This window comes from Felis catus, chromosome A1 (genome assembly GCF_018350175.1).
Source record: "Felis catus isolate Fca126 chromosome A1, F.catus_Fca126_mat1.0, whole genome shotgun sequence".
NCBI lineage: Eukaryota > Metazoa > Chordata > Mammalia > Carnivora > Felidae > Felis > Felis catus.
Window position 1 is genome coordinate 145,131,356 of NC_058368.1, and position 25,368 is coordinate 145,156,723.

At 37.1% G+C, this 25,368-nt stretch overlaps 1 protein-coding gene and 1 pseudogene across 6 annotated transcripts in view; both read right to left on the bottom strand.

The window, feature by feature from the left end:
* SSBP2 (single stranded DNA binding protein 2) overlaps positions 1-25,368 on the bottom strand; it is a 316,027-nt gene that overhangs the window by 284,380 nt on the left and 6,279 nt on the right. The window lies entirely within an intron of this gene.
* LOC101091675 lies at positions 636-1,873 on the bottom strand (annotated as a pseudogene).

The following is a 25,368-nucleotide window of genomic DNA, read 5'->3' on the forward strand; positions in this document are numbered from 1 at the left end:
GGTTTTATTAACAGGGATTGAGTTGCATCTGTAGAGCACAACCTTCTTGTCTTTAGCCTTAAAGGAAAAGAGTTCATATATGTAGTAAAAAGTCAAATTCAGGATTTCGTGGTCACTTTTTTGGCTGATTTGGTTAATTGCACAAAAAGAAGGATAAATACTCACAAGCAGTATCTGTTTAACGAAACACCTAGGTACATCCAGAATGCAAAAACAGAAAATGTCCTCAAGTAGACTCTGATCACCAGGCATGTGAAATTAAAGCTAAGCCTGCATCAGTTTGTTGCTTCTATTTCTTCAGTGGTCCTGCATGGAGTTCTCTCTCTACTACCAGGGCCTGGGCCTTCCACCTAACAAACAGAAACCTGGGGAAGGCAAGGCATTCTGATAAAACATTCCTTCAGCCTCCACTCACGGCATTTTGCTTTCAACTTAAAAGGATCTGCTGGTCTTGGTCAGCCTTAGGAAGGGAAGCATCACTCAGGTGAAAACATTTGGGGAAACTTTAAATACCTAGCTACCTCCTCACACATTTAAATTAGATGGACTTCAGCTGTTTTTAGAATTCCGAATAGTTATCCAGAGTAGTGACTCAAATTTTGGTTCTTTTATTTTGTATTTTATTTATTTTTTTAACATAGCTGCATTCGGAGATACTTTATAGGAGGCATGTTTAGAAAAAGAGAAACACTTATACCTGGAATTTATATTCTTCCAAGTAATCTTTTAGTCTTGTTGGTAAAGGCAGTCCCCAGATGATACTGGTGCATCTCCATAACGGAGAGTCTACAGAGATGCTGCAGAGGCAGGGCTGATGTGTAGAGCGGTTTGGTCAGATAAAAGTGAACGGTGTCGTTCGAGGGCGCTTCTGGGCCTGTCTGCTTATCCTTGCACATCTGAACATAGTAGTCGGTCAGATTAACCACAGTGTCAAACTGTTTAAACTTGGACTTGAGACATACGATATACAGTCCAACCTGAATTTCCCATCTTGGTATTCGATTCGCAGATTAGTTGGTCCAGCTGATCTTTTAACAGATATTTTTAGTAGGTGGTCTGAATGAGAGGTATCTCTAATCAAGAAAGTTCTTTCTGGTGCCTTTTTAAGTTTCTCCTTGGCTTCATTAACAGTCATACTTCCCCAGTACCAACCTGTTTGACTGAGTTCGTATAGAGCCTTCACCAGACGTGCCGCCTCCGGGGACGGCTCTTCCGCGGACCCTGAGGTCCCACACTGGCTCTGCGTCCCTTCCACTCCATTCCCGGAGGACTCGAGGCACCGTAGGGTCATGGGAAAGGGGTCAGGGCAGCAAAAACAAGTAGCTGCCCATGCCGGGACCAGAGAGGGGCACGCGTCCTTCTTGGAAGTCAGTGAGAACCCCAAAACGAGTCTCTGGGGGGTATCCGAATTGGTGGAGGGGGAGGGGATGCGGAGCTTCTGGTTTTTCCTCCCCAGATCAAAGGTGGACAGATGGCAAAGTCTCCCGCAGGCGCGGTCACGCACAGTTTGCCTGCTCTGACTGCTGAAGGGGTGCCCTTACCTATGCACTCGGGTGGTGCTGGACAGCCAACCTCGGTGCCTACAGTCCCAAGAGCTCTCCTCTTGGCGATTTCCCCCGCAGGGCTAGCGCCACAGGGAGGGAAAAACAGATCCCAAATTTCGATAACCATTTTTCTTTGAAATACTATTCTATTGTATCACTTCTCAAAAGCTTGAAAGGTCAATGGCCACTTTCAGTTGAAGCAGGGGCTCATCTTTCAACAATATTTCTGAATGTAAATGGACCAAATGCTCTAATCAAAAGACACAGGGTGGATTAAAAAACAAAATTCAATCATGGATAAAGATGTGGTGTGTACACACACACACACACACACACACACACACACACACACACAATGGAGTATTACTCAGCAATCAAAAGGAATGACATCTTGCCATTTGCAACTACATAGATGGAACTAGAGGGTATTACGCTATGTGAAATTAGAGAAAGACAAATATCTTATGACTTCACTCATATGAGGACTTTAAGACACAGAACAGATGATCCTAAGGGAAGGGGAGCAAAAATAACATAAAAACAGGGAAGGGGACAAAACATAAGAGATTCTTAAATATGGAGAACAAACAGAGGGTTACTGGAGGGGTTATGGGAGGGGGTATGGGCTAAATGGGTAAGGGGCATTAAGAAATCTACTCCTGAAATCATTGTTGCACTATATGCTAATTTGGATGTAAATAAAAAAATAAAATTTAAATAGAAAAAAAAACAAACAAAACCCACAAAATTCATCTATATGCTGCCTACAAGAGCCTCATTTTATATCTAAAGACACCTGCAGATTGAAAATGAGGGGAGGGAGAACGATCTATCATGCTAATGGATGTCAAAAGAAAGCTGAAATAGCCATACTCATATCATACAGACTAGATTTTAAAACAGACTCTAATAAGAGAGGAAGAAGGGCATACATCATAATTAAGGGGTCTACCCATCAAGAAGAGCTAACAATTGTAAATATTTATGCCTCCAAATTGGAAACACCCAAATATATAAAAGAATTAAAAACAAACATAAAGAAACTCACTGAGGGGCAGCTGGGTAGCTCAGTTGGTTAAATGTCCAACTTCAGGTTAGGTCATGATCTCATGGTTTGTGAGCTTGAGCCCCATGTTGGGCTCTGTGCAGACAGCTCAGAGCCTGCAGCCTACTTGAGATTCTCTATCTCCCTATCCCTGCCCTCCCCTGCTCACCCTCTGTCTCTCTCTGTCTCTCTCTCTCTCAAAAATAAACAGAAAGAAAGAAAGAAAGAAAGAAAGAAAGAAAGAAAGAAAGAAAGAAAGAGAAAGAAACTAACTCACTGATAGTAATGCCATAACAGTGGGGGACATTAATACCCCACTTACAACAACAGATCATCTAAGCAGAATTTCCACAAGGAAACAATGGCTTTGAAAGACACACTGAATCAAGTGGACTTAAAAGATACATTCAGAACATTTCATCCTAAAGCAGAATATACATTCTTTTCGAGTGCACATGGAACAGTCTCCAGAACAGATCACATACTGGGTGACAAATTAGCCTTCAACAAGTACAAAAAGACAGATCCTACCATGCATATTTTCAGATCACAATGCTATGAAACTTAAAATCAATCACAAGAAAAAATTTGGAAAGCCCTCAAATACATGGAGGTTAAAGAACATCCTACTAAAGAATGAATGGGTTAACCAAGAAATTAAAGAATAAATTAAAACAAAACAAAACATGGAAGCAAATGAAAATGAAAACACAACAGTCCAAACCCTTTGGGATGCAGCAAAGGCAGTCCTAAGAGGAAAATGCATTGCAGTTGAGGCCCATCTCAAGAAGCAAGAAAGGTCCCAAATACAAAACCTAACCTTACACCTAAAGGAACTAGAAAAAGAACAGCAAGTAAAGCTAACACAAGCAGAAGAGAATAAAACAAAGATTAGACCAGAAATAAATGACATGGAAACAACAACAAAAACAGTAGAACAGATCAATGAAACTAAATGCTGGCTCTTCAAAAAATAAACAAAATTGATAACCCCCTAGCCAGACTTCTCAAAAAGAAAAGAAAAGGACCCAAATAGACAGTCATGAATGAAGAAGAGAGATATCACAACCAACACCACAGAAATACAATCATAAAACAATACTATGAAAAATTATATGCCAACAAACTGGGCAATCAGGAATAAATGGACAAATTCCTACAAACTCACACACTACCAAAACTGAAACAGGAAGAAATAGAAATTTTGAACAGACCTATAACCAGCAAAGAAATTCAACCAGTTATCAAAAATCTCCAAACAGATAAGAGTCCTGGACCAGATGGCTTCCCAGAGGCATTCTACCATTGATTTAAAGAAGAGTTAATACCTATTCTTCTCAAACTGTTGCAAAAATAGAAATGGAAGGAAAGCTTCTAAGCTCATTCTATGAAGTCAGCATCACCTTGATTCCAAAACCAAAGACCCCACTAAAAAGGAGAATTACAGGCCAATATCACTGATGAAACTGGATGCAAAATTTCTCAACAAGATACTAGCAAATTGAATCCCATAGTATGTTAAAAGAATTATTCACCAGGACCAAGTGGGATTTATTCCTGGGCTGCAGAGTTGGTTCAATATCCAAAAACCAATCAACGTGATACATCACATTAATAAAAGAAAGGATAAGAACCATATAATCCTCTCAACAGATGCAGAAAAAGCATTTGACAAAGTACGGAATCCTTTCTTGATAAAAACCCTCAAGATAGTGGGAACAGAAAGAGCATATATCAACATCATAAAGTCCAGGTATGAAAGACCCATAGCTAATATCATCCTCAATGGGGAAAAATGAGAGCTTTGGCCCTAAGGTCAGGAACATGACAGGCATGTCCACTCTAAACACTGTTGTTCAAAATAGTACTGGAAGTCCTAGCCTCAGTAATCAGACAACAAAAAGAAATAAAAGACATATAATTTGGCAAGGAAGAAGTCAAACTTTCACTCTTTGCAGATGACACAATACTCGATGACACGTAAGTCCCAAAAGACTCCACCAAAAATCTGCTAAAACTAATACATGAATTTAGTAAAGTCATAGGATATAAAATCAACATACAGAAATTAGTTGCATTTCTATATACCAATAATTAAGCAGCAGAAAGAGAAATCAAGGAACTGATCCCATTTACAACTGCACCAAAAACCCTAAGATAACTAGTAATAAACCTAACCAAAGAGGTAAAAGATCTGAAAACTGAAAACTATAGAAAGCTTATAAAAGAAATTGAAGAGGGGCACCTGGATGGCTCAATAGGTTAAGCATCTGACTTCGGCTCAAGTCATGATCTCATGGTTCATGAGTTTGAGCCCCATCTTGGGCTCTGTGCTGACAGCTCAGAGCCTGGAGCCTGCTTCAGCTTCTGTGTCTCCCCCTCTCTCTCTGCCCCTCCCCACTCGCACTGTCTGTCTCTCTCTCTCTCAAAAATAAATAAACATTAAAAAAAATTTAAGAAACTACAGAAAACACAAAGAAAATGGAGAAACATTCCACACTCATGAACTAGAAAATTAAATATTGTTAAAATGTCTATACTACCCAAAGTAATCTGTACATTCAATGCAATCCCAATCAAAATAGCACCAGCATTCTTCACAGAGCCAGAATAAACCATCTAAAACTTATATGGAACCACAAAAGACATCAAATATCCAAAGTAATGTTGAAAAGAAAACCAAGCTGGAGGCATCACAATTCTGGACTTCAAGCTGTATTACAAAGCTATAATCATCAAAACAGCATGGTACTGGTACAAAAACAGACACATAGATCAATGGAACAGAATACAGAACCCAGAAATGGACCCAGAACCTATATAGCAAACCAGTCTTCCACAAAGCAGGAAAGAATATCCAATAGAAAAAAGACAGTCTCTTCAGCAAATGATGCTGGGAGAACTGGACAGCAACATGCAGAAGAATGAAACTGAACACTTTCTTACCACCATACACAGAAATAAATTCAAAACGGGTGAAAGAACTAAATGTCAGACAAGAAATCATCTAAATCCCACAGGAGAAAACAGGCAGCAATCTCTTTGACCTCAGCCACAGCAACTTCTTACTAGACCTATCTCCAGAGGCAAGGGAAACAAAAGTAAAAATGAACTACTGGGACCTCATCAAAATAAAAAGCTTCTGCACAGTGAAGGAAACAATCAGTAAAACTAAAAGGCAACTGATGGAATGGGAGAAGATATTTGCAAATGGCGTATTAGAAAAAGGGTTGGGATCCAAAATCTATGAAGAACTTCTCAAACTCAACACCCAAAAAATAAATAATCCAGTGAAGAAATGGGCAGAAGACATGAATAGACACTTTTCCAAAGAAGACATCCAAATGGCTAAGAGACACATGAAAAAATGCTCAACACTCATCATCAGAGAAATACAAATCAAAATCACAATGAGATACCACCTTACACCTGTTAAAAGGGCTAAAATGAACAACTCAGGACCCAAGAGATGTTGGTAAGGATGCAGAGAATGGAGAACACTTTTGCACTGTTGGTGGGAATGAAGACTGGTACAGCCACTTTGGAAAACAGTATGCCGGTCCCTCAAAAAATTAAAAATAGAACTACTCCACTATCCAGAAATTGCACTACTAGGTATTTATCCAAAGGATACAAAGGGCTGATTTAAAGCGGCACATGTTATAGCAGTGCTATCAACAATAGCCAAATTATGGAAAGAGCCCAAATGTCCATCAACAGATCAATGGTTAAAGAAGATGTGGTGTGTGTGTGTGTGTGTATATATATATATATATATTCTGTTGTATACATATATATGTATATATGTACATACGTATATATGTACATACATGTATATGTATATGTATATATATATTGCATTGTGTGTGTGTGTGTGTGTATATATATATACATATATGGAATGTTACTTGGCAATAGAATATTACTTGGCAATCAAAAAGAATGAAATCTTGCTATTTGCAACAACATGGATGGAAGTAGAGTGTATTATGCTAAGTGAAGTCAGAGAAAGATAAATACATGATTTCACTCATAGGTGGAATTTAAGAAACACAACAGATGAGCATAAGTGAAGGGAAGGGAAAAAAAAAGATAAAAACAAGAGAGGGAGGCAAACCATGAAAGACAATTAAACACAGAGAATAAACTAAGGATTGCTGGGAGGGAGATGGGTGGGGGTATGGGCTAAATGGGTGATGGGCATTAAGGAGTGCACTTGTTGAGATGAGCACTGGGTGTTATATGGAAGTTATGAATCACTGGGTTCTACTGATACCAATACTATACTGTATGTTAACTAACTTCATTTAAATTAAAAAAAATGAGTAAGTTATAGAAACGATGTACAACAGTTATTATAGTTAATAATACTGTATTACACACTTGAAAGTTACTAGAAAGATCTTAAATGTTCTCACAAAATGGTAATTATATGAAGTGATACAGGTATTAGCTAACACAATGGTGGTAATCATTTTGCAATATATGAGTATATAAAATCAGCATGTTGTACACTTTAAACTTTCATAATATTATATGTCAATTATATCTCCATAAAGCTGAGGAGAAAAACTATACTAATTATGCTGGGAAAACAAGACATGTAAAAATAAACAGAGGGGCATCTAGGTGGCTCAGTCAGTTAAGCATCCGACTCCTGATTTCTGCTCAGGTCATGGTCCCAAGGTTTCATGAGTTCTAGTCCTATGTCAAGCTCTGTGTACCAAGTGTGAAGAGCCTGCTTGGGATTCTCTGTCTCCCTCTCTCTCTCTGGCCCTTCCCCACTCATGCTCTATCTCTCTCAAAATAAATAAACTTTAAAAATAATAAATAAATACATACATACATACTTACCAAGGACCAACTATGTGCAAAGTGACTAAGGACTCAAGAGTAAATGAGATAAACATAGTCTCTGCATTCTTGGAGTTTGGAGTCTACTAATTATTAATTAATTTCACTCTGTCTTATAGGAGAGAGACTTAGGCAAGAATCAGATCATTCATGGTCCTACAGGCCACAATAAAAAGTTTGAGTTTAATCTAAATGTAATGAGGAGTATGACATGACAAGATAGATGATTTAAATGCACCAAGTATATCAGGAATCACAGACTTTTTTTTATTATTTTGTAGAGTTAACATTGATTAATTAGACTTAGAGCTTCCATCCCAAAACAAAAGCAGCAGCAACAATGATACACAGCAATGATTTTCAAAGTTTTGTCAAAAGGAATAGCACTTTTCTTTTTGAATAAAACATTTCTTGGGACACCTGGGTGGCTCAGTCAGTTAAACGTCCGACTCTTCATTTCAGGAGTTCATGATCTCACAGTTCATGAGCTTGAGCCCCATGTCAGGCTCTGTGCTGACAGCAGGGACCTGCTTGGGATTCTCTCTCTCCCTTTCTCTGCCCTTCCCCCATTTGCACATGTGCCCTCTCTCTCTCCCTCTCATTCTCTCTCTCAAAATAAACATTAAAAAACCATTTCTTATGCCACATTAAATAGAAACATTAGTAATGGAGCCACTTTAAGATGGCCTGATTTCATACTGTCACCTCCTTCAGTTCTTTCAGGAAAAGAGTATGGAAACACAGCTACAGAATTAAGAACATTGGCCTAGAAATCAGAAGATTTGTCCTAGTCCTGACAATGACTTCACAGCAAAGTAACTTTGTGCAAGTCGTTTGAAGTCTTCAGTCTCAACTTCTCCTTTATTAAAATAGAGATAAATCTGACATGCTTACCACACACAATAGTAGTGTGGATCAAAAGTGATAGTGTTGGGGGCATCTAGGTGGCTCAGTCAGTTGAGTGTCAGATTTCAGCTCGGGTCATGATCTCATCTCAGGTCATGATCTCACGGTTCGTAAGTTCAAGTCCTGAATTGGGCTTGTTGCTGTCAATGCAGAGCCTGCTTCAGATCCTCTGTTCCCCTCTCTTTCTGCCCCTCCCCTGCTCACATGTACCTGCTCTCTCTCTCCCTCTCTCTCAAAAATAAATAAAAGATTAGAAAAAAAGAAAAAAAGTGATAATGTTGAAGGGGGAGAGTTGTCACCAACCAGACTATCAACTGGAAACTACATATTTTATTGCTTATGAAATAAATTCTTTTTGCTTGATTGATGTCCAAATCATATTGAACAATTAAGGCCCCCAAGCATGAATTAAGTTTTGCAAAAGGTCAAGGCAATTTATAAACTGGTAGATGTGGGGGTACCTGGCTGGCTCAGTTGGCAGAATATGCAACTCGTGATCTTGGGGTTGTGAGTTTGAACCCCACATTGGGTATAGAGATCACTTAATAAAATCTGAAAGAAAGAAAGAAAGAAAGAAAGAAAGAAAGAAAGAAAGAAAGAAAGAAAGAAAGAAAGAAAAGAAAGGAAATTGGTAGGTGGGGCATTAAACAGACACCATACATTTACTGAATCCTATGAGGTCCCAGGCAATGTTATAACCAATTGCAAAGAATAACCAAATTTGGGTTTTAATGGAAAATGTTATTTATCTTTTAATTACTTAGTGAGTTACAAAAAGTCAATGAGTTAATAAAAGAGTAAATAATATACTCTCTTAGATTTCTCAATGCTTTCAACACATTAAACTTATTTACTTCCTATAAATCACTGAGTTAGGTTGTATTTGTCCTTAAATATTTCATCTGAACTATCCTAGCTTCAGATACGTTAGATTCTCTCTTTTTAAGAGGAGAAAGTAGGTGATGGGCATTGAGGAGGGCACCTGTTGGGATCACCACTGGGTGTTGTATGGAAACCAATCTGACAATAAATAATTCTTTAAAAAAAAAAGGAAAAAAGAAATACCTCAAAGATAAAAATTCTCAAGCAGTTAGACAATGCAAAATAACAAATCTCCAATGCAGTAGTTATAGAGACTGTGTGTGTGTGTGTGTGTGTGTGTGTGTGTATACATGCATATAAACGTATATATATATGTGTGTGTATATATATGTATACACACACATATATATATACATATATATATACATATATATATGGCAAGTTGGATAGACCTATGGGGCCGGAGTTGTAGAAATGGGGCATGAAACTAGGTAAGAACAAATGAATGAGTGAATGAATGTGAATTAAATAGCAGAAAGGCCTGAGATGGACCAAAGATGATACTGTGCCACGAACTGAGGAATATTATTAACTTGGACCTCTATAATTATGGCCAAAATTAATAAATGCACAGTTACAGAGATAAATGCACCAAATCTTATAATTTAAAATATCAAATTCTAAATGAATGATTGGCTCAATATTATCAATCTTTCTTTTTAAAAGATTTTTTATTTATTTATTTTTTTAATTTTTTTTTTCAACGTTTATTTATTTTTGGGACAGAGAGAGACAGAGCATGAACGGGGGAGGGGCAGAGAGAGGGAGACACAGAATCGGAAACAGGCTCCAGGCTCCGAGCCATCAGCCCAGAGCCTGACGCGGGGCTCGAACTCACGGACCGCGAGATCGTGACCTGGCTGAAGTCGGACGCTTAACCGACTGCGCCACCCAGGCGCCCCTTAAAAGATTTTTTAAAAAGGGTAATAGTTTTAGAAAATATAGGTACATAAAATAAATGTTGATAGTCATGAGAGAGACACCAAAAAAAAAAAAGAAAGAAAAAAAGACTGGCTTTTTCCATGGGTTGGTTGTTTTTTAGTTGAGTGAGATGTTGTATTTCTGTTCTGTCACATGAAAAGGCATCAAAATTAACTTGGCATCACCAAACTATACAACTCCTACCAAGTACACACTTTTCAGTGTATTTGAAAACAAATGCCTTACTCTCACTATTGAAAAACAGCCACAGAGGGGCGCCTGGGTGGCTCAGTCGGTTAAGCGTCCGACTTCAGCCAGGTCACGATCTCGCGGTCTGTGAGTTCGAGCCCCGCGTCAGGCTCTGGGCTGACCACTCAGAGCCTGGAGCCTGTTTCAGATTCTGTGTCTCCCTCTCTCTCTGACCCTCCCCCGTTCATGCTCGCTCTCTCTCTGTCTCAAAAATAAATAAACGTTAAAAAAAAAAATTAAAAAAAAAAAAAGAAAGAAAAACAGCCACAGAATAATTGTATATTTTTGAAAGAGAGAGAGAGAGAGAGAGAGCACACCCGTGCATGGGGGAGTTGCAGAGGGGGAGGGAGAGAGAAAATCTCAAACAGGCTCCACACTCAGTGCAGAGCCCGACTCAGGCTGGATCTCACAATAGTAAGATCATGACCTGAGCTTAAATCGAGTTGGTTACTTAAATGACTGAGCCACCCAGGCACCCCCAAATAATTGTATTTTTAAAAGACATTTTACAGAGGTTTCTGGGTGGCTTAGTGGGTTAAGCAACCAACTCTTGGTTTTGGCTCGGGTCTTGATCTCAGGGGTTTCTGGGATCAAGCCTTCCCACCTTGCACTGACAGCTAGGAGCCTTCTGAAGATTCTCTCTCTCCCTCTCTGCCCCTCTCCCATATATGTGTGCATTCTCTCTCTCTCAAAATAAATAAACTTAAAAAAAAAAACGATATTTCACATAGTCAAAAACATGTAATTCTAAAAGTGCGCAAGCTTATTTGAATTTTATCTCTATTGAAAAGTGTACTTCTCATTCAGAGTGACAAACTGAAATACACTTATTCCGTGCTACCATAATTCTCATTTATATCTTATCTTTTAACTTTCTATCATTGACTAGATTTTTTAAAGAAAAACAATCTTCTGATAGTAAAGAAAAAAAAACTAGATTTTTTATAGCTCAGGCCAAAACTAGTAGAAACCCAGGTTACTCTTAAGCAATAAAATTTCAGTAGTTTCACTTTAGATGAAAATGTATTTAATAAACAAAAATGAAATCGCTTCTAAATAGTATTTTTGCATGTGGTAAAAAAAAAATACATAACATAAAATTTACATCTTAACCATCTTTAAGTGTACAGTAAGTAGTATTGAGTATATTCACATAGTTGTGAAACATCTCCAGAATTTTTTCATCTAGTAACACTGAAATTTTATATACATTAAAAAACAAATGTTTGATGGAAAAAGTGTTCACATATATTCTATAAATACTGAAATGTATGACCTTAAGTTTCTAACTGCTTAATCCTCAGATTCTTTGTGGATAAAACAGTGTAACATCTACCTCATTCGGACTGCAAGATGATGATGAAGTCATTACTTTAATATCTTATTTTCCTTAGGTCATTCAAGTATGTTAATAGTTTATTAAGAAATTATACATTAACCCTTTATCTTTCTTAGATGACCAGATTTTAAAAGTAATGATTGATATTTTCATAGAGTATAATTATTGCCTTAAAGAAGTAATCACAACAGTCCAGGTGATTGCAAAGCCAAATGAATCTTTGGCAATATCCTATGGAAAAGTATCTTTACTTATGCCAAGCAAGGGTAAAAGATTTCCTGGCTGCCTTAATAAGCTTCAGGCAGTAATGCTTATCCATTTCAAGTGTTCCAGTAACCATTCCAGTAAAGAACTTTAAAAAATAGAAAGTCATCTACCTTATCCAAACACAGTTCAGTTAATGTGATTTTTTTCCATTTCCAGGTTTCAACACATCTATAGAAGAAACCATCATCCAAGTTAGAACATATCCTTTCCCCTTCCTTTAGAAACAATGAACCAGTTATTTGTAGATTACTTGGGAGGGATAATATCCACGACTTTGCTTCTCTCCTCCCTGTTGGTTCTATGTAACTTGGGAAGATGATAAGATAAAACCCAAAGCAGAATTTTCTTATATTACAACATTTAAATAGAAAAATAAGAAGTTCTATCTTCAAGGATTTAAATCTGGTTCCAAAAGATCGTCTTTGAGGGGTGCTGGGTGAGCATCGGATTCTTGATTTCAAGGTCATGATCTCATGCTTCCTGGGTTCGAGACCTGAGTCAGGCTTGGGCTCTGCACTGATACTACCAAGCCTGCTTGGGATTCTCTCTCTCTCCCTCTCTCACTGTCCCTCACTGGCTCACATTCAGCCCCCCCAGCTTTCTACCCTCCTCCCCACAAGTAAATAAACTTAAAAAAATGGTCTTTGATTTGATCTTATGTCAAATCAAGATTATCTCTGATATCATTCACTTATGTGAATTAGAAAGTCTTAATAGTAATCCTTACAAAGCTACATCAAAAGTAGAAAAACATAATCAGAACCATAATATAAAATTATTTTAAACAAGAACATCCAAAAATCAATGATATATGATGTTAAACCATTTGGCTCTTCAATTTTTTCTTAATTCTTTTTTCTCAGTTTGTAAATATGAAAACATAGTTCTCTTTTTTCAAAATAAAGTGGTAATCCATGACCCATAGGATGGATAAATACTATATAAACATGTATTAAAAATTACTGGCCTTGGGGCGCCTGGGTGGCGCAGTAGGTTAAGCGTCCGACTTCAGCCAGGTCACGATCTCGCGGTCTGTGAGTTCGAGCCCCGCGTCAGGCTCGGGGCTGATGGCTCAGAGCCTGGAGCCTGTTTCCGATTCTGTGTCTCCCTCTCTCTCTGCCCCTCCCCCGTTCATGCTCTGTCTCTCTCTGTCCCAAAAATAAATAAACGTTGAAAAAGAAAAAAAATTAAAAAAAAAATTACTGGCCTTTATGGAACAAAGTTATAATTTATACTCTGGAATTCAACACATGCAATAAATACTGATGCCAATGTACTCTGTAAGTTTACTCTTAGTATCTTGTAAATAATGTGCTTAATTTTTATTTTAATTTTTAAATAAAATACTTTTACTTTTACATGTTCAACTTCCTATCAAAACTCTACCAAGATTAAATGGAATCTCTCAAACTTAATTTTTTGAACTAATCTCTACATCACAATCTACCAGAAGAAATGACAACTTGCTTGTTTTTCCTGTTTTGTTGCTTTTTATAAGAACTTCCCTTTTTACAGGTACAATAAATTACATATGCAAATAAATAAAAGCAAAACAAGCAATCTGAACACTGTCAAACCACAAAGCTGCTTTTGGCATAAAGCTCTGCAGCCTGGTTACTTTGAAAGATTCATATATAAGAAACCCTGACTACAGGTAAAATTGAGTTTTATGCAGATACACCTATCACTAAAATAGAATATCTTATGCCCCTTGTAGTTTAAAAAAAAAAAAAAAAAAAAAAAAAAAGCACTCCCTCCAGTCAGCTATTTTAGCAGCCTAGTACATTGCTATAAGTTATCTCTTGTCATTTTAGACAATTAGGAAACAGCACATTCAAAAAGCATTCAACTTCTGCCTTTAAAAAAGTTAAATGAATAATTCTCTCATAACTGGAAGAAAAGAGGTCTTAGAAAGTAATTCTAAATTATAAGACCCTCCAATTTGGATCAAAATATTTAAATTTCTAAAATATTCTAATAAACTTGTTAAAATTGTAGCCTTCTTTGTCAAGCAAAATAAATACATCTAGAATCTCCCAATAATAGACAAAGGTCTTCCTGAGTTCATTTTAATGTAAAACAACAAGATAAAAATACTATCAATCAGCAAGATAAAATACTATCAGTCACCAACACAATATATATATATATATGTGTGTATATATATATATATATATATACACACACATATATATGTGTATATGTTATGTGTGTGTGTATGTGTATATATATGTATATGTATGTATGTATGTGTATATATGTATATATATATATATATAAACACCCCAACAATCTCAGTATTCCATTGAATGAAAAATGTAACTTGGAAGTCAGCCAGAGGAGAACTAGTCATATAGTAGTAGACATAGAGGGAATAGAGAGGGCTCCCATGACTTTCAGACATCAGAAAAATGAGTCTCCTTTGCTCATAATAAATTATGATTATAGGGATCCCCATCAATACATCAACAGCTGGAAGAGAAGGTCAGAAACCCCCAATTCAGCCACACAAGTAGTAATTCATTAGACTTAAAATTGAAATATTCTCACTGATAAGCTATATATTTCACATAATATCAGTTTATTAGAATTTACCTAAAGTAGACTATTTTATTTAAAATCAAACAAGTTCAAGAATTGTCCTTTATAGTGTCTTCCAACTTTGCTAATGGATCTTATTTGTTAAGAAATCTAAGTAATTATTAACCCTAGATTTTTATTGATTCCTTTCCTCTTTCTATATAACTCATTCTGATCTGCCCAAATGTCACAATTTTAGGCAGCATTTGCCAGTAGCAATATAGCTTAGGAAACTGAAAGATCTCCCAAAGCATGTGACAGTGGCTATATTTTGTCAGAATAGGGCCTGAGCCGAAATCAAGTCAGACGCTCAACTGACTGAGCCACCCAGGGCCCCAAGAATGATATTTTCTGATTAGAATTGATAATTTAGACTATTTTATTTGGGCTAAAGCTACTTAAATGAGTTGGTAGATAACACGGAGAAGCAAAATCCTGTTACTTTGTACCTGTACCTGTTACTTTGCCTTTATAATTTCTTCAACACATAGGTAAAAAGATCATTGTTTAATTTATGTATTACTTCCACAATAACCGTAACCAAGAAAAAAAATGTAATAAAATAGACAACATAGCAAAGTATCTCAAAGCCATCTTTAATAATTTAAAGGCCTGGTAAACCTAAAATAAGATATTTTTCACCTTGGTTTTTGTTTAGTTCAATGCAAGCATCTCCCTCCCTCAACTGTATTTTATTTTTTTTTTTTAATTTTTTTTTCAACGTTTATTTATTTTTGGGACAGAGAGAGACAGAGCATGAACGGGGGAGGGGCAGAGAGAGAGGGAGACACAGCATCGGAAACAGGCTCCAGGCTCCGAGCCATCAGCCCAGAGCCTGACACGGGGCTCAAACTCACGGACCGCGAGATCGTGACCTGGCTGAAGTCCGACACTTAACCGACTGCGCCACCCAGGCGCCCCATCAACTGTATTTTAAATGACAGCAGGCTACTACTACACAACATAAGTAACTTACATATTTCAAAGTTCCTAGCCTTGGCAAGAGGAGAAGCAAAACAGATAATAAGAAGTATATCCATAGTATAAATTCTTACTATGCACCATATAAGCAACCAACCAGCAAAGGTAAATGGACTTACTACATACAGAGCCCCATGAATTTAAGTAGATTTTTGTATATTTAATAAGCACTTAGAAAGAAAACATTCAAAGATGGTAGGTTATACAATCTTTAAGCCAGGACCATCATTGCCTCTCCAATCAATAATTGGTTACTTTCTAATTCATATCAAGACCACTGCCCTTACTGGAAGATCTTTCAAATAAATGCCACTTTATTCAAGTTCCCACAAGAAAAATCAAATTGACCTGCATATGCTCTTCATTGTTGATTTTACCTGAATGCAAGCATTGCTATATTAATGACCAAGGGAAAGTACTTTGGGATTTTGCTTAGAACAGCAATGGTTGTGAACTTTAATTCATCTCATGCTGGATGTTGTGAATTATATAAAATACATATTGACAAAACTTAATATATCTTTTAACTATATAACAAAAAAATAAATAACAACCCTAATCCTATCAGTTACATTTCAAACCTCCAATAAAACAGTAATGAGATTTATGTAAAAGGCAATTATGCTATGAATGATATGTTACACAGGACTTAATCTAACTTATACTTTAAAAATTAACTGAAGGTGCGCCTGGGTGGCTCAGTCGCTTGAGCGTCTGACTTCAGTTCAGGTCATGATCTCACAGTTCGTGAGTTCAGGCCCCGCATGGGGCTCTGTGCTGACAGCTCAGAGCCTGGAGCCTGTTTCAGATTGTGTGTGTGTGTGTCTCTCTCTCTCTGCCCCTCCCCCGCTCGCGCTCTGTCTCCCTCTGTATCAAAAATTAAAAAATAAAACAAAATAAAAATAATAAATAAAAATTAACTGAAATATATTTTTAAATAAGTAATAATATGGAATTAGTGTTTTACAAATATTTCACAACATATTTTGTAAACTTGCCTGTTGACAGTGCAAAAGTGTTACAAATTTTATTGTGAAATGTTACATAAAAATGGAAGATCAATAATAAACCATACTTCATATCATTTCAATATGTCCATTGCTTTCCTCTGAGCTTACATTTGTCCTGTTAAAACTAACAAAACATATTTATCAACTCATCTGTGCGTTATTACATCTGGGTAAAATGGAATTGACATTTTTTAACATCTCGGATGACTTATTTCCTGTTTTCACAAGGGTAGAGAGTAAACTCTGTTCAAGTTACTTCCCTGCTTAAAAACCTTACAGTGAGGGGCACCTGAGTGGCTCTGTCTGTTAAGCAGCTGACCTCAGCTCAGGTCATGACTTCACCTCAGGTTATGATCTCACCGTTAGTGATCTCCAGCCTTGCATTGCTGTCAGCACAGAGCCTGCTTCAGATCCTTTCCCTCTCTCCGCCCCTCTCCCACTCATTTACACTCAGGCATGTTCTCTCTCCCTGTCTCTCTGTCTCTCTGTCTCTCTCAAAAATAAAGTAAAAAACCTTATAGTGGATCCCAAATAGCCTCAGGATGAACACAGAATTTGTTAGCTTTCAGAAGCTTGCCTTAGCTGATCAATGTAGCTTCCCCCACCTCTCCAAAATCACCCCTCTCCACCCACACAACTAAAGTACTAATGAAACTTTGTTTCTAGAAAACTTCTTTACAAGATGACAGAATCAAATAGCGTCCCCCTACTAACACCCGCACATACAAAATTAGCCAAGTAAAAAATCTCAATCTTTCTGTACTTAGTCTTTTCTCTGCTTCCTTTCTTAAGTGAGGCTGTCCACATTTGATGTCTCCACCTTCCTTCTTTATATTCAATTCCTTAAAACACTGCATGCTAGCTTAGGTCCACTCCAGTGAAACTATTCTCCCTAAATTCACAGATAATCTCTTATTCTAAAAACTGGACCCTTGTTTAACCTCCTCATTCATTCTACTATATAGCTGGCATAACTCAGTAACTCAGGCCTCCATTCACCGAAGTCCTTGACCTCTGTGACACCAGTCCTTAGGAGTTTCCCTCTCATCTCCTTGGTATTCCTTTTCAGTCTGCCTCAAATTCCTCTTCCACTTGTCCCTTAAATATTCCCTAAAGTTCCATCTGTGGTCTCTTCACACTTTCTCCCTGGACATTCCCATGAAGGATGATTTCATTCCGATCTCACGGCTTTAACTGATTATACTAGTGAAGAAAATTAGGCCATGTATAAGGAAGAAAACCAATTTCTGCTGCTAAATGTTGAGGGGCTGAAGGTGCACAGTATGTGTGCAGCTTCTGGGGTGCTGGTGAAGTTTTTTCTTGATGTGGGTATTTGGTCATGCTGGTGTGTTCAGTTAGTGAAAATTCATCAACCTGTACACATATGATATGGGCACTTTTCTTGCATGAATGTCATACTTCAATAAAGTTTTTTTTGGGGGGGGGAGGGGCACAAGTGAATGAGGGTCAGAGAGAGAAGAGGAAGAAAGATAGAACTGGGGATCACCCAAAGCAGGGCTCATGCTTACCCCAAGGGGGGCTTGAACTCATGAACCATGAGATCATGACCTGAGCCAAAGTCGGATGCTTAACCCACTAAGCCACCCAAGCACCCCTAAAGTTGTTTTTTTTTTTTTTAAGAGACAAAGAATGAGCTATACCTGAGTTCAGATTCCTGGTTTGACATGTGTGACTTGGCTAACTTACTTATTAAAGCTTTAGTTTCCTCATCAAAATGGAGATAATACTACCAATTTCACAGCACTGGTTAAAGAATGACATAAAATATGAACAAAGGTGTCTGGCACAATGCTTGAAACACAGGTACCTTATGCTTACAAGTGTTACTTCTCTTTCCCCATCCTTTCTTGATTTTGTACCTCCAGCTCAAGAACAACACATCTGATTTCCTCTGAACATGCTCCATCTCTAGGTATGAATGGCACCTCAAACTGAACTCATCATCTTCTTCCTTACATCTCCTATCTGTTGTTCCTTCTGTAGTCCCTCCAAGGCTATGAATGAAACTTCTATCCATAATTACAGCCATCTTAAAAATTCTAATGTTTTCACATTTAAGTCACCAAGTCCTCTGTATTCTATATCCTAAGACATCTGCTGGACTGCCACTAGGGTAGAAACATGATGTATTATTACCACGGCTTACTTATTACAATAGCTTTCTAACATTTCTGTCTCACCCTTTACCCCACCTTCCATATTACTTCCAGAATGATTCTTCTAAAATGTACCTCAGATGATGTCACTTTTCTGCTTAAAATTGCTTCTCTCTCAGGTCAAGCTGTCATTCAAGGTCATTCTTGAAATAGCTCCTGTTTAACTAGCCAGACATATCTGGCAGCCTATCTTACACCTATTCTACAGCACATCCAGTCATACCAAACTTTCTTATAGTTCACCGAATATAGCGTACTCCTTAAAACTTTCCTGCTTCTGTACATGTTTCTCTCACTTCCTAGAATACTCTTTACTCTGTGCCCCCATAGAACTCAAATGTGGCTAATGCTTATTTCTTGTTTAATAAACATCCTCTTAGGAATATCTCCTGAGAATATCATAGCCCTATGCTGGATTCATGCCTCTTTTCAGAATTCCCATGCACCTTCTACATAGGCATAGTGCTTGCTTCCTAGCAAGGTAACATGAGTTCCCTCATGTGATTGCTTCAGCTGCACATAAACTTAAAAAAAACAACAAAAAAAAAAATGGGACCAATAGTTGAGTCCCATCTGGAAAGTAAAGTCCTGGTGGGCAGAGACTGCATTGTTATTCAGATCTGATTCAGGAGGATCAAAGTAAGCTGACAAAGAGAGACAGTTAACATTTCTTTCATTTTTTTTTTTTTTAAGTTTATTTATTTATTTTGAGAAAGAATCCCAAGCAGGTCCCACACCATCAGTGCAGAGCCTAATGCGGGGCTGGATCTTATGAACCATGAGATCAAGACCTGGGATGAAACCAAGAGTCAGACGCTTAACCGACTGAGCCACTCAAGCACCCCAAACAGATCTACTCTCTACCCTTTCTGTCCTGCTGTGACCTAAGAGGCTGATCTCTAAAGAGTATATTATCTCATTTCCCTTGCCATCTGGACTCCAGTTGGGTTCTACAGAAAGGAGGCATCAGCTTATCAGATGGCAGGAATAGAGAGAAGATCTCTCCCCTGCTGGGCCTTCAGCCTCTATTTACAGGGGGTTTGACAGTGGCTGTGGCCCTCTTCATAAAATCTCAGGTCCAGGAGGGTGGTCTTTCTGCAATGACCATGGCACTCACCAGATTGTGGTAGATTGCCCCCTTTCCCCTTCAGAACTAAGAGGGGTAGGGGCGCCTGGGTGGCTCAGTCGGTTAAGTGTCCGACTTCAGCTCAGGTCACGACCTCGCGGTCCGCGGGTTCCAGCCCCACCTTGGGCTCTGAGCTGATGGCTCGAAGCCTGGAGCCTGCTTCCGGTTCTGTGTCTCCCTCTCTCTCTGCCCCTCCCCCGTTCATGCTCTGTCTCTCTCTGTCTCAAAAATAAATAAACGTTAAAAAAATTTTTTTTTTTTTAAAAAAGAACTAAGAGGGGTAAAGCTTCCCTTGTTGCTAACTCCTGGATGTCCCTCCATCCCTGGTGGGTTTTAATCTTAAACATACTTGCTTTAACCTCTGTCCGGTTTTCCTTTTGAAGGAGCAATCCTGCTGGGGATCGAGCTAATACAAACACAGAAATATTTGGCAACTAACAACATTTTTGCCAATGCTTGCTATGAGTTCTCTGGCTAATGATATACTCATCCTATGGAAAAGCATCAGCACCCTTTAAGGTTTAATACAGACTTGCCTACACTCAAATCTTTTTGGTCCTGAATTTATAAATCCAACTCACTTACATAATTGACCCAGCACCAATTTGAATTCAAAATGAATTATTAAGTCATTTCCCAAGATGAACGCCTACCTAAAAACTATTCCCACTATATACACATACACACACATATATTGTGTGCATGTAATGTATTCAATGGTAAGAAACTTCACTTAAGTTTTTCCATTACGGTATTTCTAAATGAAAGAATAACCATATCAGTCTCTCAGTTTAAATCAAGATTTTAAAAATGCTAATTGAAATACTTTTAATAGCTTCATAATAACTACTACTGCTTAAATGCACTGAATGAAGCATAATCATCACATAATTTTAATCCAGTTATAAATGACAAGCAGCTCATGATGCTGTAAAAAAATGAACAAAGGAAATGTTTCTATTTTTCTAATATTTAGTACTATAGAAATGTACTATAGTACTATAGTACTAGACTCAGTATGGTTGTACTGTTGCTCCTAGAGCACACGGAACTTTCCAGATGCCCTAGCCAAAAAACAAACAAAAAACCAACAAGTCATATGCTGGTTGGAAGACTCATAATTAGAGAAGAAAGTTTTTTTTGAGACATTACATATTCCTCATCTGTTTATTTCTGACTCTAAAATTTACTAAGGAAAGCAATTTATGCCAGATTACCTCACCTCTACATACAACAAGAATGGAGAAAATGCTTTACCTGAAATTATAACCTGAGCGCCTAATTGGCATCTTCCTCTGACAAGCATTACATTCAAGTTGTTAAATCTCAGATACCACATAAAGAATTTGGATCTATCTGTGAAGTACTTTTGGTAGCTATATAATTCTGCCCACCTTTTTGGCAGATGTAAAACGCTTTCCTTAACGTCTCTCTTTTCTATTGCATCCCACCCCAACTAAAAATGATGGATATATGAGAAGAGAACTAACCAAACTCCCTCCCACTCCCCACCCTCACAACTCCCATTATTTTTCCCATTATTAAGCAATGAAACACTCAGGCAAAATGGTTAAAATTGGCACTGAAGGAAGAAATCTGAATTTGAATCCAGAAGATGCAACTTACTAAGGCCTTGGACAAAGTATATAACTTCACTGAGACTCTGTTCATATGTAAAATGAAAATTATACCTACTTCAGGAAGGTGCTAAGGATTTAAGCAACAACAACAACAAAAAAAAGCCAGACACAAAAAGACAAATATTGCATGGTTACACTCATACACGTAGCTACAGTAGTCAAATTCATGTGACAAAAAATAGAATGGTGGTTGCCAGAGGCTGGTGGAAGGGGAAGTGGGTAGTTATTTAATAGGTACAGAGTTTCAGTTTGGGGCGATGAAAAAGTTCTAGAGGTGGATGGTGGTGATGGTTGCATAACAATGTGAACGTGCCATTAAAACGTACACCTAAGACTTGTTAAAACGGTAAATTTTATGTTGTACTATTTTATCACGATAAAAAAGAAAACAACAAGGGAATAGTCTATCATTAATCCATATCAAGACTTTCCCTTCCTTATTACAGAGGTTCCCTTTCCCTATTGCTATTCCAGCTCTCCAAATCAAAACTAACTGGTAAAGGAATAGAGAAGAGTTCCTTGATCAAAGAGCCTAAACATTCATAAATTAGAAATCCAACCTACCCCAAATTCCAAACCAACTTCCATAACAAAAGCATAAAGATTCAAACCAAAATCAGATCTTATTTATAATGTAGCATTCTTGGAGTTAAATAATTGTGTAAGATTGTGTTTAACTCATACTATAACAATATTTTTCATTTAACCAAACTACTGACATATACTTTTAACTATTATCTAATCCATGATTCTAGGTTGAATCAAACCCATACATAAGCCTTCTTAAAATACACATTAATCTCTCATTTTAAAAGAGGTAGCCATAGTATAATAAAAGAAACACTGACCCTGGAACCAAAAGAAAATCTAAATATGTCTCACTTCTCCCACATCTCTATTACCCTACCTGAGTAAGAATTTCTACCTATAAATATCAAGAGTCAATGAGAATTATCATCTATTTCACAGAATTATTATGAGACTTCAGTAAAATAATGTATATTAAAATACCTTGAAACTATAAAGTATAATTCTGTTTATATTATTAAATTTGTTGAAATAACAAGGAGATTATTCTCCTTATTAATTGAAAATTCATATTAAAAATTCATATTAAAAATACACACATTTCTCTGAGTAATACAATAGGTAGTCTCCTATAGTCCTGAAATTCACAAAATGACCACTAAATTCCCACATTATAGAAAACTCTTCTTTGGAAATTACCTCACAATACTGGTACCAAATATTAGAATATTGAAAAGAAAATAAACCAGATATAGTGATATCCTATTATGATATTTTTATAATTGGTTACATCCTGAATCCATTTATTCCACAAATACCTAATCAGAATTCCAAGCACTATGCTAAGCAGTAGGAATACACCTGAGAAGATGACACTGTGGCTCTTGGCCTCAGAGAGGTTCCAATCTAACCTGGAGAGGAGACATTAAACAAAACATCATACAAATAATTCATTAATTTATGATGGATGTAAAAAGGAAAAGGAGAGGCTGCATAAATAAGAGGGTCTAATCCAACCTGGGAAATTTATGAGAAATAATTACACCAGTTGTACCATCCTTTGCCAAAACGATAGGTTTTAAGTGTTTAATAAATCTTTGCTATTTCTATCAACATTATTATAAAAGCCATATGCTCCACTGTTCTTATTAGAACAAGTACATCCCTGCATTCAGGAAATGAAAGACAGTCAATCTTATTAGCTAGGAAAGCCCAGAAAAACTAGACCCACCATCCAATTCCTCAGTAAAAAACAAAGCCAGGCTCTAGGAAGCAGCGGTTCTTTTTCCAAATTTGACTAATATTTTATAAATCTTTGATTAATTATGCTGATGCTAAAAGATTTCCTCAATTATTAGACCTATCTGAAATACTCTAACCCTTAAACTTCTCATGACTGATACTTTAAATATTACTCAGGACCCTACTTAAATGTCTCCTTCTCTAAGAACCTTCCCTTGACTACCAAGTCTACCATCGCCTCCCACTCACGGTCTATATTACCCTACTTTATTACTTTTTTTTTTTTTTTTTTTAGCTCCTTTGACTATCTGAAGTTGCCTACCACATTTATTTACTTGTTTATTATTATATGTTTTTCCTTCAACCTTGAAGGTAAGACCCATGAAAGGAGGGACCCATTGTATTTTCTCCATATCCTCAAGATACATCTTCCTGGCCAAAGATCTCCTGTTTTGTTTAGGTAGTTCAGGCACAATGGAGACAAGGTTTCCGATTCAGAGGATGAAGATGACCTATTTAAGCCAATTATAATAATCCCATTACCTTTGCCAGTAATTGGTTTAAAGTAGGGGTAAGAAATGTTGCAATTCTCTTCCATATGGCCTAAGAAGATATCTGCTAAGTAACTTCAAGGTTTTCTTCCTTAATTAATTAGACACAAGGAAAAACCTTACCCTTCTTCCTGCCTTTGACTTGGCTGCACAAGGAAGTGATACTGGGAATGTGGTGCAGGGATGTTGTGTTGATTGGAGGGAAACGATGAGGAATGATAAAGAAAATGATCCCTGATATTCTTGAGGCACTGAATCAACTCTGAAACTACCTCTTCCAGACATCCTGTTATGTGAGATTTATTTTTAAACCCTGATCAATTAAACCATTTTCTATCTCCTGTCTTAATACCTGCCGCCAAAAGCATGACAAACTCTTAAGCCTCTGTTTCTTCTGTAACATTAACAGAAAATAGCACCTACAATCTAGTGGATTCTTGGAGGGATTAAATGAGACAATGCAAGTAAAGGGCCAAAACAAACAAAATACGCAAATGATAGCACTGCTGTCATTGTTAATATTAAAAAAATAACTTTCTATGGCAAAATTCCACAAGCTCTTCATGAAGTATTTAGGATTTTATTTTACAGAAAACATTTATTTTAATCCTGTTTAAATAAAATCAAGTTTAATAGAATAATGAATTTACCTAGCTTTCTTCTATCAGTGAAGTAGCTTTGGTTCTTTCTCAAGCCTGAAGTAGGTAAATAAAAGAAGATTCAAGCCAAATATCAGATCACTAAAAAAAAAATAACCATATCAATTTCAGGCAAGAGCCTGTTTTGAGTACCAACTCCTCTCTGAGCTTACATGGACAGAGCCACATATAACTTTTCATCTACTACTCTTACCTTCACAAATATTTCACCAGTATTTTAATATGGTTTAGATTATACTAATTAATAATGAAAATATATTAGTTATTGGGGTGTCTAGGTGGGTCAGTAGGTTAAGCATCTGCTAGATTTCAGCTCAGGTCATTATCTCACGATTCATGAGATGGAGCCCCACATCGGGGTCTGTGCCAACAGTGTGGAGCTTGCTTGGGATTCTCTCTCTCGCCCTCTCTCTCTGTCCCTCCCCCACTCATTCTCTCTCCCTCCCTCTCTCTGTCTCTCTCTCTCCCCCTCAGTCCCTCTCTCTGTCTCTCTCAATAAACAAATTTTATTTTAAAACTATAATAGGTATTAAAACTGTCTTATACTTACAATTACAAAAAAATCCTTAAAAATAGGGAAAAAAGGATAAAATATTATACATCAGTCTCTACAATTTTTTCTGTGCCGAACTATTTATATGATATTCCATGAAGCAAAATTAATGCAGATCAAAAACAGGAGATTGCCAGGTCATTGGTTCAAGCTCACTCCAGCTGAATTGTGATGTGAAATGCTATGATGGCTCATTACTGCTGGAAAGCTGTTTAGGTCCTAAATGAAATAGAATCATCAAAATTCTTAAAGTAAAATGTGAGAGTAGTTTCGTGACTACTAAAAGTGACACCAACTGAAGTTTCTCTTTTAAA